We start from the raw sequence: 13,903 nt of genomic DNA on the forward strand, positions 1-13,903 counted from the left end.
TCAGTAAGCGGTGTGACATGATGTGCATTAATTACACCACTTATTTCTCACATAACTACTTTCATCTCCTTTTACAGATGAGTAGATGGAGGATCAGAGACTGCAGTTACTCTATTGCCAAGTAAAAATTAACTGCAGTGTGAGTTCAGAGCCCATACTACTTGCTTTCCCCTTCTCATTTTCTCTTAAATCAAAGAGACTGATAAATAAATATAGGTGTGTGTCCAAATTCCCTTATCCTACAAATATTTAGAGTTTACATTTTGCACATTGTATGAGTACAAACCTGATCAAACCATATAAAACTCCTCCCTCATAGAAACATAAATGGAATAGCAAACAGTTTCAGATATTTAAGTGAAACCTTTGCTGACGGTACAATTTCATTAGGCTCAGTGGTTCTTAAAATTTGTGACTGATAAATACTGAGAAAACAGTTATATGGTATATGTTAAATATGCTTCACTCTTTCTGGGCAGATGACTTAGGAAATTGAACTGCTTTGTATGTCATTATATTTGTTTGCATTACTATAATAAACTACCTGAAGCAGGCTAACTTTATAAGGAAAAGAGATCAAGTTTAGTTCATAGTTCTGAAGGTTCAAAATCTAAGATCAAGCAGTCCACACAGGTTTGTGGGGGCCAAACAGAGGACTCACTATGGTGTGCACACATGTGTGAAGAAGGGATTATAACGAAACAGGAAGCCAGATAGCAATTCAGGGGTCAGGCTCACTCTGACCACAACTCTTAGGAGAGATACCTTCATCCCTTCAGAGAGCAGTGACCCCGTTGACCTTCTGCAAGCCCCATTTCCTAAAGGTCTCCCTGTCAACACTGCCACACTAGGGCCCAGGTGTGAACATCTGGGTTCCAACACGTGAACCTTTGGGAACTAGACCACACCCAAATCATAGCAATCACACATAGGATATAAGTGCTTTAGTTACTATTTTAAGAGAGAAATCAACAAGGTGGATAGAAGGAATATGAGTCACTAAAAATGACCATTACAAAGATCTTTGGATGGAAAAAGAAAAGAAGGGCCTTTTTTTTTTTTAACAAAAATATGGTGGGCAACCTTATAATGGTACTAGATACTGGCCCATTGTCCCTTATCCTAGAAGGATTAAGTCATGGTTGCACAATTTTCTTTTACTATCACATCCCACTTAGCTGTCATTGGCCCAGAGGGCAAAGTCCTGGGACAAAGTTGCTCTGGACTTTGGTGTGATGTGTGATTTTCAGTCTCTTCATATATATTTTTTTTTAAAGTAGGAAAAATTTATTGAGGGAAAGAAAGCTTCTGCCCAAGACAGACAGAAGGGTTCTATCACAGTCTTGAGCTCATCTATTTTTTTGTCAGTTTCTGCTCTAGAGTCTCGAATCATGACTTCTATTTTGCTCATCATCTCTCTGGCTAGCTGGGAAATTATTTCTGATTTGAATTTTTCTAGAGCCTGATTGATCAATTTTGTTACCTCCTGTGCTATGGGTCCAGGGAGTCCTGTTGGTTCACTATCAGACTTTTCATCCTCATTTGTCCTTAGTTACTATTTTAAGAGAGAAATCAACAAGGTGGATAGAAGGAATATGAATCACTAAAAATGACCATTACAAAGATCTTTGGATGGAAAAAGAAAAGAAGGGCCTTTTTTTTTTTTTAACAAAAATATGGTGGGCAACCTTATAATGGTACTAGATACTGGCCCATAGTCCCTTATCCTAGAAGGATTAAGTCATGATTGCACAATTTTCTTTTACTATCACATCCCACTTAGCTGTCATTGGCCCAGAGGGCAAAGTCCTGGGACAAAGTTGCTCTGGACTTCGGTGTGATGTGTGATTTTCAGTCTCTTCATATATATATTTTTTTTAAAGTAGGAAAAATTTATTGAGGGAAAGAAAGCTTCTGCCCAAGACAGACAGAACGGGACCAGAAAGTGGTCCACTCACCCCGCTTTTCAAAGATGTTTTACACAGCAAAACGATGTGGTGAGGTGGGTACAAAGTGGGACAAAACTGTAAGACCCAATGGAAAATTATAAGGTGGGCATGAGGTGGGGCAAAACCATGACCAACCAGGAAGACTACAAATACAGTCACCCAGGTAGTATTGATTAAATGGGGGTCACATAGCAAGCATACAAGGATTTTCAGTAAGGGTGGGGGTCAGAGATATTTCCTGGAAAGGCTGGGCTGAGACCTTGGCCTCCCACCCAGGTGATTGAAACCTATTTAGAATATCAGTCACTGCTGTTCATCCCCAGGGGAAGCACAAGGATATAGTAGTTTCTCTCCTTTTACAGTTCTGACCTTCAGTGAATGTGTCTTGATTGTCCTCCATGTTGGCACCTTGTTGTGTTGGCTCCTTGAGGGCAGCCCTTTCTAACTGCCTACAAGATATCTAATTAACTTACCCATCTGCAATATTCCGCCTCTGAAGAAGTACCCCTAACTGCTGTGAGAGGACAAAGGGCAAAGACAGTTCTGGCTACTTCCAGCTGAAGAGGGTCATAGTTGTGATCAGCAGTTAGAGTTACTCTACAGAGGGTCTATCTGAAGGCCTTCAGCAGGTGCCTGGTATTGTCATCTTGGTAGCTGCATAGCTTTTAAGTCTGGAGGAGACAAAGTCAAAGAAACAGTTAAGAATGCAAGGGCCAAATTATAAGGTCAGCAGGATTGCTATGAATATAGCTCACAAAGAGGATAAGGAGAAGGTCCAGGGGACTTCAGAATCCAACATAGAGGTCATTTTGTACAGTTTAGCAGTTATGAGCTGTTTGCAAGGTCAATCTGGTGGATCCAGGTAAAAGAAGTCTAGCACATTTGTCATTGGTTCCATTTTATGACCTCTTGGAGTTTGGCAGCCTCTACACAAGAATAAATAAAACTTTTAAGAAATTAGAGTATGCATAATGTAAGCATGAGCACACTAGAACAAAAGAGCAGGTTGGGGAGAAAGTCACACTTGGAAATTGAAGTAGTGATTGAACCTGCTGGTCTTAAATTGTTTCATTGATAGAGGTTATCTATAAGTCTGATACTTTGTCATAAAAGTCTCTCTAGCTTTAGCTCTAAGATGGGACAATTTGAAAAATAAACTTTGCTAATAAATATAAAAATCTAGCTGAACTCCAATAGATTTTACTATAGTTTTTTCCTAATGATCCATAACCATAGTCAGCTACTGTTAGAGCTGGAAACTAACAGAAGGGGTCAGTGACTGACTTCATCTTGATGAGTTTAAACCTCCTGGGTTAATGCAATTTCAATGACTGGAAACAGGAAGTCAGATAGGGATGTATCTCAGGAATTCAGCTCAGTGGTAGAGTGCTTGCCTAGCACACATGAAGTCCTGGTTCCCTTCTGAGCAACAGCAGTTGGGCTGGGAGCTACTCATGCTTTCTTAACAATTGAATCTTACTACAAATTCATAACGTTATTTTATGACCATCCTTCCAGGTTTTTTCATTCAGCAGTAATAGAAAATTTCCCTTTCCTATGAATGTACATGCTTTCAAGTGTCTTTTCATATTTTGAGAGGAATTATCAAGTATGGATGTTACTCAGATGTCACCAAAATTTTTAATGTTACACTTGAACAAGTAAAACATTTGGAAATGCTGATTTTTAAGAAATGTAATCACAGAGCCAGTGTTCTAGTCTTCTGTCTTCCACCAGCGAACTGTTCACTGGGCAATGTTGTTCAGCTCTAAAGGTCTCAGTTTCCTTTAATAGAAAGGGACAGATAAAGTCTAAGAGCTTTCAAGTTCCAAAATTGGGACTACTGTTATGGGTTATCCAGAACTGACTCTCAGCCAGATCTGTTTAGTCAGTCTTCCTAACAGACTAATAATATTAACCCCCAGCATGACATTGCCTTTCATTGGTTGGCTTTGGCTGTGTTTAAAACAGTAGTAAAACCGGTTAGTTTCCTCCCATAGAATGCCTCAATTCAAAAGAGAATAAATATAATTGGACCTCTTTTCAAGGAAGAATGGCTAACAAAAGAGTTTCGATATTCTGTATCATAAGCCTGCCTGAGGTGTGTTGTGTCATGTTTTGTGATCCATGGTGATTTTTAATGCTAGTCAGCTCTTTCCAGCTTATCAAGATGAAAGATTAAAAGTACTTGGGACTCAGTGCCATATCTGCATTTTGAACTTCCCCTGTTTTCATAACATCTTGAAAAGGTATCTTTTTATAGTATCTGTGCAAGGCTAATTTTAACTAATAAAATGCAGGAAGATTTTATGTTATGCCTTCTAACTTCTGCCAACATCACACTTAGGAAAACTCCTGTTTTTTCTTTTGACTTGGTATTGTCTGTTGGTCCACAGAATTCTCTGACATGCATCTGAATTAATACACTGTAGAGAGCTGAAACTCCCAGAGCCACATTATCAAAGTGTGTTCTCCCTTGTGGTTTAACCCTTCCCTCTCTTTTTGTCTCTCCTGCTGTCCTGCAGATTTAGGTCCTTTGGCTTCTTTGTACCTGCTACTCTTTTATTTGTATTTTGTTTGTGCTCCTGGCTTATCTCTTGGAATCAGCTTTCCTTTTGACCATGTACCTTTCTTTCTCTACTGAGCAGAGCTCCAAATCTTGCTATCTGGGCCTACCTAGACTCATGCCTGTTGGAGCACAGATCTAGTATAAATGTGTCCTATTGGGTACTTCTCAAAACATTCATTCATTATGGCCCTTTGAATGGATTTTAACAAGCAGATAGAGCCCACGAGAAGTTTGTTCCCAACTATACTTTTTGCTAAAGGACAAGTACCTACAGCCTTTTAGTTTGTGTGATAAAGATGCATCTGGCCTGACCTTGTAATGTACAAGGTCTGGTTGAGATGGGTCATCGGCATTCAGTGGGAGAAGAAAAATAAAACTTGGCTTTGTATTTCCTCCATTGGGAATGGAAAAGTGACCATGAGCTGAGCAGGTTGCTCTGTGTTTCTCTCTTCTAAGGACCCCCTTCTGTCTGAACCAGCACTCTGGGCTATTTTCTCCCCTACATTTCAATACAAGTAGATTTTACCAAGGTTTATAAAAAATATATTCAGAAAAGGGCCAGGGATTTAGTTCAGTGCCACCTTCCTCACAAGTGCAAGGACCCGAGTTCAATCCCTGGTACCAAAATGTGTGTGTGTGTGTGTGTGTATCCAGAGATGTCTAAAATTTAATGTTTTAACCAATTAAAATAAATTCATACAAACAATAGTTGGTCCTCTCCTCCTCGTGTTACAGCAATTTTCTGAATTTTTTTTCAATATTTGTATCATTTTATATTATTTTATATCATTCATACTGCCATAAAGAAGGCATATTCACTTAAAGCCCCAGTTACCTACACTTGAAATAGTCCCTTATAATCATAACTCTCTAGTTGAACTTTTTGAGAAAGAAACAAATGACAGTTATATAAGAACTAAAATTTGGCCCCGTTGTTCTGTGCTGTCAAAATTTAGACATATAGAATAAGTATATAAAATCCAGATTACTTCTGCTCAACGCTTTGCACAGTGGCGGTATTGTAGCCAATGAGGTTTATCCAAGGCGCAATTATTGCTAATTGAAAACTTCTACTCAAAGAACACAGGATTATAGTGATAATAGTTAGATGTTACTTATTCTGATATTTAAAAGTTTTAATTCAGTACATCCTGATTGATTGCCCAAACCCTGATCTTCCTCAGAGGGATTAACATAGGCCCATGGGCTTAAGCCGCCAGTAGAACATGTGTGGTTTTCCCATCAGGCGGCTAGTACCGCTTTAGGATTGTCACATGCCAACCAACTGATTAGACAGCCGTGTGTGTACCACTGGTGGTTCAGAGCCACCTGGCAGAGAGACATACAAATTACAGCCCTGTCCTGAATGTGTTAAACTTATTGTACTAAGTGAGGGAACTGAGCTTTTCAATTCTCTTCTGTTACTGACTTAGCATTTTATCTGGATATACTTCAGCGCATCTATTCCATCTTTTCTTTTAGATATGTGTGTCCTGCTCTTATCTGTGCTAAGGAGCTGACAACACCTAAGAACAGAATTGAAGACCATCACTTTTGTAACCTTTAGAGCCTTAAATGAGGTGAAAGATGAGTAGCTATAGCAAATTGAAACTTAATGTCCACTCTATCATTCCCTCGTAGATGAGGAAGAAAAGTAGAGAAGTAGGAAGGGGAGGGAAGAAACAGGCTGACAGGCACAAAAGGTAGGTAGATGGTGGGAGGTAAGGGAGTAAAAATAAAATGGTAAATACCAGTGGTTCTCAGTGTGTGGTCCTTGGACCAGGAGCATCAGTATCACAAAACTTAAGGCCTTATCCCAGCCTTGGTGCGGGTACAAACCCAAACGTACATGGTCTACATACCCTCCTGCTGATTCTGATGCAACTACACTGAGAATCTCTGGTACAAACCTTCATGTTATATAGCCATTGCTTATCAAACTTCATGGTAGTGCAAATCAGTGGGAATCTTGGTTATGATATTTTATGTATATAATAATTTTAGTGGTACAATTTAAATATACACAATGATCACATTTGTCATAGGCAATTTGTACCTATACCTGGTGTATCTTGATTGCTGTTTTTTACCCAATCCCCTCCCTTTAACCTCACTTCCCCTCCTTATTTACAAAAGCTTTGTTTGCAATTTTTCCTTATTTTCTCATTTTTTTTCATTTCCCTTCCTTTTTGCCCTCTACCTCCCTAATTCCTCTTCTTTTGAACAATTTCTTCCTATTTCACATTCTCTATTATACATTTTCCCTTATTTACCCTTTCAGTTTCTCTCACCAGAAAGACAATGCAGTATTTACACATGTGTGTCCAATTTATCTCACTTAAGAGAATAGCCTCAAAGTGCAGCCATGTAGCTATCAATGTCTCAAGTTTATCCTTCTTTATGGCTGAGCAGTACTCCCTTGTATATATTTTTTTAAATCACGTCTTTTTATCAGTTCACCGGTTGATGGACATTTGGGCTGTTTCCAAGATTTAGCTAGCAGTTTCTGCTGCAGCATGTCTGGGGTGTTCCCTGAAGTTCTGCATTTCCAGCGTGTTCCTGGTTGATGCCTATGCTGCTAGTCAGCTCTAGAATGCAGGTGTATGTGGAGCCTCAGGAGCTTGGCAAACTTCTTGGCAAAGTGGACCCCGAACAAGGGAAGGAGGACAGGTGAAGTTCCAGCCGCCTCCCTCTGTGTCAACCAGGCTTAAAATTTACTTCTCTGGATAAATTTACTTTACCTACTGTACTCACATACTCTCCATCTGAAGGAAAGACAGAAAGCTTATAAAACCAAAGGCTTAGGATAAGATGTATAAAACAAAAAAATATTTTTTCTTTTTACTGTGAGCAGTTTGAATGCTGGACATCTTTATAATGATTGTCTGTTTCCTTGAAAAATTCCAAAGAGAGTGCTGAATCATTGCTGGAGGATATCTAAATATTGAACCCTTGAAGTTCAAGCAGTTGCTCCCCTGATAGCTGTTAACAGGATGTTATTGGGGAAATTTTTTCTCTGAATACTGCATGAGTATAACACTGACAAATCACTTGAAATATAAAAGTGGATATTATTTTTATCTGCCCTGCGTTGTCATAATTGCTGAGCTAAAATGCAAACATTAAGTTAGGACCTTTATTCTTTTTTTCTACATCATTTATCATGTGATGAGTATTCGCTCTTCCAAAGGAAACAGAGTTTTCCAGGGCCTGCGTGTCTATCCCCTCACTGTGAAACCAGCTTATTTCTCAAGGATAAAACACGGTGCATACAGAGACATTTAGTATATACTTGGTTGAGCAGTTAGGTTGTAGAGAATATCAAGATACCTTTTGGGACTAAAAATTTATTCTGGTAAGATTAGAGCTTCTAGGAATTCAAAGAGGGCACAGTTGGGTACCTTCTAAAGAAAACTTCTTATTGATTAAAAAATGATATAAATATTCAATTCATCTACAGTTAAGTTCAGAATGCTGTTTTTTAAAGGCTATCAGAGAAGCTCTCCCTCTGCTGCTTCCCACCCCCACTTGGCTTTTCAAATTTAGCCACACACTAGAATGGACATTCTAGAAAGTAACATATCGTACCTTCATTACTATCTTTCCCCTTGTTTCCTAGAGCTGTGAATCTTAAAAGTGGAATAGAGGAAGAAAAAAAAAAAGGTTCTGATTTGCTTGGTTTTTCCATAAGCCACATGCATAGAGGTTCAGGCATAAAATACCCTGAAGTTTTATTTGTATTTCCTTTTTAATGGTTTAATTTTTTTTATGAATGGAGGAAAAAAATCAAGAATGACATTGTAGTTCCAGCACTAAGGATCTTCTTCATATACAGAAATGTTTTACTGTCTCATATCACAGCCCCCACTAAGATATCCAGTAAGAATTTTACAGAATCACAGCAAGTTATCCTGCATGCCTAGGGAGCGTTATGTTTGAAAGAGTGCCTCAAAAAGAAAAATTTCTTAAGCTTGCACATCAAAGGGAGAAAGTATTTTGGAAAGGCAAGAACCTCCCTCACCCGCTTGAACCATACTAATGAACTCTGTCAGGGGCACAATATATAGGGAGAATCCCAAACCTTCCTATGCAAGAATAAGTGAAAACTGGTGCTTTTCCTTGTATATATTTTTTTAAAATTTTAGGGAAGGAAAGAACATGAGATCCAAAGAGCAAAGGGACTAAGTAGGACAGGACAGAGGTAAGGCTGGAATTCACATCCATCAATCCCAGGCCTGTGTGACTTCTAGAATAGCATCTGACTGAAATCTCCATGTCCTGATGAGCTGACCCTCGTTAGCTGCTACATTTGTGCCTTTTCCGACCCTCACAAGCATTACAGGGACGCTAGAAATGCAGCTAGTAAGCCTCAGTTGGAAGGGCAGGAAGGATCTAATTTCTACCAGCCTGAGTAATGAAATTATAGATAGATGCTCATAATGTTAGCACCCGAGATGACAAGCTCGTTTGACTAAATGTAGCATGGATCCCTTTACATTCCTGTTATTTTGATAATTAAATGGGATTTCCAACTCAGCTCTGACCTGACATTTGCATTTCATTTTTAAAGTGAGTTACAGAGTGAGCAACTCATGATACTTTTGCAGCACAAACTATGCCCAGAGCACATTAAAATACGTTTAAAGTTTAATAAAATTGTGCCCATTTCAGTCATAAACTTCAAGTGTCTTGCACATCATATATGCTTCTAATGGCCTGTTTGCTTTTCAAAGATGTGAAGCAAGAAAAATTATTGAAAGATGCAATACTACCTTAGGATTATCAATTTTAAAAATGTACTATTTTCAATAGACTTATCTATTACCTTTAATGTTTCTGAAGTATGTAATTCTGATTGTATGACCATACAATCATGGTTTATTTCCCACCTGGAGTATATAGCACCTATTTGTATTGATTTTTTGATATTTAAATGCATTAGATATAAAAAAAGTTACGGGATAAAAATTCAGAGAAATCCAAATAAGAAAGGCCAGTATTATTCTTCCATGAATCATAAATGTATACATCAAAAACAGCAAAGAAACAATTAAGATGTATTATGTACATGTACCAATTCACTACAAAGAATGTAAACATTGTGTACAAACAACACATACTAATAAAAAATCATGAATTTTTATACTTAATTTCTCACTGACAAATCTCACTGTTCAAGTTATATGTCAAGAGAATAATGTAGTGATGGAACATAAAAGCTGATGTCCTTACTTTCAGTCAGAAATAATCCCTCTGTGTGTGTGTGCGTGTGTGTGTTCATTCGTATTTACACATGTCCATTTTAATAAGTCCTTGTTTTGTGGGATAACACCAGTAAATCAGTAAAACTCTAATCCTTCCCCACTTGTGTTACATGTTTCTGTGACATTAACCAAATTGGCAGTAGGCCTTAGCAAGAAGGTAGCATTTCATACTTGAGGGAAAATGAGTGAGACAGTAGGTTGCTCATAAAACAGTAAGTCGATATTGCCACAGTATCCTTCTGGGGGATTAGGTCCCTGTGGCACATTGTATGATACTCTGAGAATAGACAGAGTAGCCCTGGAGGGCTCCTGAAACCCACTCACAAGTGGAGTTTATATGATACCAATGCTAGAACTACATAAATTCTCTTTTATTTATAGATCATGTACTTTTATAAAATAGCAATGTATACTGCTTAGTAATTTAATAGTATATAGTATTTGCTATTAAATTATAAATACACCAGAAAAAAAAATATACAAGAACTAAAGCAAAAAATAACCCAACCTTTTCTGTACTTCCTAGAAATAACAAACTCTTACCATTTGAAGAACATTATTTCCAGATTATTTCTCCATGTATATGCACAAAAAGGAAGGAAGTATGGGTAAATAGAAATAGCTTTATGCTATTTAGTAGGGTTCTTACACATTATGATTCCTGACTTAGTAAGTTCTTACTAAAACTGGGTTTTACGCGGCAATCTACAGATGGGCCGAGAAGTTTCAGGAGCCTCATCAAACTTTGGCCAAGCAGAAGAATCTGCCAGTGGTCATTTTTACTCAGTTTCTTTCCTGAAACACTGTGTGTTCTATTACTCGGCAGATTCAGGTCTCCTTTTATTTCAGGATTTTTCCAATATTATGCCTTTACATATCCTTTCTGTTATTTTTCTTATCTCTAGAAATACCACTTATCTTTATATCCTATTGTACTTATCTAAATACTTTGAACTCTCCATTGCCTATTTTATGAAGTTTACGTCATGTCATTATTTTAGCTTTATGTTTCTTTTTTCTGTTTGTTTCCTTACTACTGAACTTTCCCTTTTCATCTTATTTCTATTATTTTACAATCTTATTTTATTCTCATAAAGAAAGAACTTATGGGAAACTTCAGTTTTCTTGGATTATATTTTCTTCATAGATTGAGTTATTCTAATGTATTTCCCCCTCTTCCATGGGTGCATATTATATCTTTTTATCTTCTGTTTCTTTTTATATATTGTGGGGTCTGGGTGTGAGCTTCCAGCTTCTTTTCTAAAACAAGAACATGAAAATGAGGGCGCAATATATTGCTTTTGCTAAGGAGCTGGATTTCACTCTCTGCTCTGAAACCCATTCGATGTCCCAAAACCAGGTCCCTAGTGTTTCCTGAGCTGTGAGCTTCAGCTCTTTCCCCAATTTGGTCAGTGCCCTGCCTTTGCTGAGGCCTCATGATAATAAACAAGAACTTTTGGTCAGGCATAGTGGTGCAAGCCTGTAATCCCAGCACTTGGGAGACTGAGGCAGGAGGATCACTGTGAGTTAGAGACCAGCCTGGGCTAGATAGTGCATTCCAGGTCAGTCTCAACTACGTAGTGAGACCCTGTCTCAAAAAACCCAAATTTGATCCCCAGTATATACAAGCACTTATGTTTCCCACGGTGTTTTTCTTGACTTTTCCCAAGGCTCTCTCTTCACTTTGTGCAGATCACTGTATTCTAAGGACTAAAGTTGTCTTTAGAGATGCCCTGGATTCAGCCCACTCACCTGCCTTCTTCCTCAGTATTATCTCAGAAGCTGAGGGTTTGGAATCAGTGTTACAGCTGCTACTCCTAACCTGTTTAACATAAAGATATGGAGTTGATCTCTTTGTTTCGTGGCAATATTTTGTTTTAATAGATGCTTTTGTGCATTCATTTGTATAAAGGAGGAAGATTCCATGATCTAACTTCACACAGTGATCATTTCTCCTGTTATCTCAAAAACCTTCTCAATTTCTATATACAACCACTGAAGAGATTTCAAAAATTCATACAGGAAAGCACTATAAAGATAAAAATATTAGGAGATAGGTAATAAAGGAAAAGAAAAAAATAGAAAATGAAAAAATGGAAATAAAGTGTTTTGTAAATGGGGAGAGGAGGAGGGGATGAAGGGAGAGCAGGGTCAAGGGGAAAAAATGAGAACCAAGAGCTGTCATGTAAGGGTACAAGATCCCAATAATGAATGTAACTGTACTGTATACCTAGATTGTACCAATATTAAGGGTACAAGATCCCAATAATGAATGTAACTGTACTGTATACCTAGATTGTACCAATAAACTCAATGAAGAAAAAAAAAAGAAAAGAAAAGATAAAAAATATTTATTCATCCTCAAATCATTTTGGGGTGTTTTTTAATGTTTCACTTCTCTATGCATAGTTTTGAAAAACTAGGTTCACGCTTCATACATATGTATGTTGCTTGTTTTTCCTCTCTTTGTACTGTGAATATTCTTTGAAAATGAGATTTTAATGATTTGGACGCACACTATGGAATTCCAAAAATCCCCTCTTACTGGACATTTATGCTATCTGTAATTTTTATTAACATGAATGAAGGGATAAGCATCCTTCTATATAAATCTTAAGATGTACTTGATGTTTGTAATATTTTTAAGATATTTCTAAATGTTTCTTTTCCTTAGCAAAATAATTTAATATATATCATTATAAACCTTAATATACAGTACTATAAATGTAAGTGAAAAGAAGTCCTGCACCAGATTAAATCTTAAGTAAATTTGAATGTATGTAGATCTCTTCAGCCTTTTTCCTCATAAATTCGAGTTCTAAAATCATATAATTTCTAATGAATGAGTTAATAAAGAGTACAGAGAAATTTCCTAATGTTTTCGCTATTCTAAAAAGTGCAACTTTTTTATCTTGGACAATTGCCCTTTGGCTTTTTGTACAGGGTAGCAGTGATTCAGAGCACAGACTCTAAGGTCAGAAAGACCTGATGCAGAATCCCAACTGTGTCACTTGCATGAACAAATGCTCCTCCCTGTCTGTTTTTCTTTACCTCTTTCCACTATGTTTCAGCCACACTAGCCTTCTTTCTTTCCCTCTTATAGACCAAGACCATATTCAACTTGGCCTCTGCTCTTCCTTAAAATGTAGTACTATTCCCCAGTCTACTCATGACTAAGATATTTGCATGCTACGGTCTGTGTTCCTTTTAATTTTTCCCCTCAATTCATTGTATATTCCATTACTGTCTTGTTTTCTTCATAACACCCTTTTCACTCACAGGGTATAATGCTCCTCATGATCATATTTCAGGGTTTGTTTACTTCAGTACCCACAATTCCCTTCTACAACTTGGTTGTGAGGGGTACTGCCCTCTTGTGGACTTTTAGGATATTCTATTAAAGGAACAAGCTGGTTTCATTTTTTGCTGAGAAATGAAATTTTTCAGGATTGCTTTTTGGGGAAATTCTCAAAGTTTCAAACATTTGCGATATTGATTGTCAAATAGCATATTAATTGAAGTTTCTAGTCTTTCTGGAATAGGAATGACATAGGATATGAAATGACCTTGGTATAATAATGAGAATTGCTGTTGAATGAATGTTTTTACCAGTACCAACCACTGTGCTATATATACACGCTATATGATAAAATCATATTAAATAGTTTGCTAGCACAATTTGTTCCAGAAATGTGCTTGTAATCCAAAGCACTCTTATATCAAAGTGAATTTCCTCATAAGAAATAATGGAAACTCAGATGACTTGTTCCACTGCCCAGAAATATTCATAAAAAAATGATTACAGCCGGGGATTTAGCTCAGTGGTTCTGCTGCCTGCCTCATAAGTGCAAGTTCCCAACTTCGATCCCTGGTACCAAAAAAAAAAAATGATTATAATACAAAATGGTAAAGGAAATTCAAAAAATAAAGAAAAATAAATTAACTTGCACTTACCTCCATGGCCACTGTGAGGGAGACAAGGGGTAGAAGGGTTATTGTGAGATTTTTTTTTTTAAGATTGTAAGAATGTCAGTAGGATGATCTAATAAAGATGTGGCCAGTGATGAGCGGGAAGGAAAAGGAAGAATTGATGGAGAGACGTCCCTGAGTGGGACGCTCTG

The 13,903-nt window shown here is 37.4% G+C and overlaps 1 protein-coding gene and 1 non-coding gene across 7 annotated transcripts in view; both read left to right on the forward strand.

Moving 5' to 3' along the window:
- Thrb (thyroid hormone receptor beta) overlaps positions 1-13,903 on the forward strand; it is a 327,980-nt gene that overhangs the window by 175,719 nt on the left and 138,358 nt on the right. The window contains exon 1 of one of the 6 annotated variants that reach the window (XM_010640159.2): positions 6,199-6,221. The exons of the other annotated variants lie outside the window; for them this stretch is intronic. The gene's annotated coding sequence lies outside the window, so the exon portion shown is untranslated. Of the gene's footprint in view, positions 1-6,198; positions 6,222-13,903 lie in introns of those variants that run through there. 6 annotated transcript variants of the gene reach the window in all.
- On the forward strand, positions 5,518-5,654 carry LOC117283648. The gene has a single exon (XR_004514678.1). It is a non-coding gene; the product is annotated as a U4 spliceosomal RNA (small nuclear RNA).

This window comes from Fukomys damarensis, unplaced genomic scaffold (assembly GCF_012274545.1).
Source record: "Fukomys damarensis isolate Sample0158 unplaced genomic scaffold, DMR_v1.0_HiC HiC_scaffold_28, whole genome shotgun sequence".
Taxonomy (NCBI): domain Eukaryota; kingdom Metazoa; phylum Chordata; class Mammalia; order Rodentia; family Bathyergidae; genus Fukomys; species Fukomys damarensis.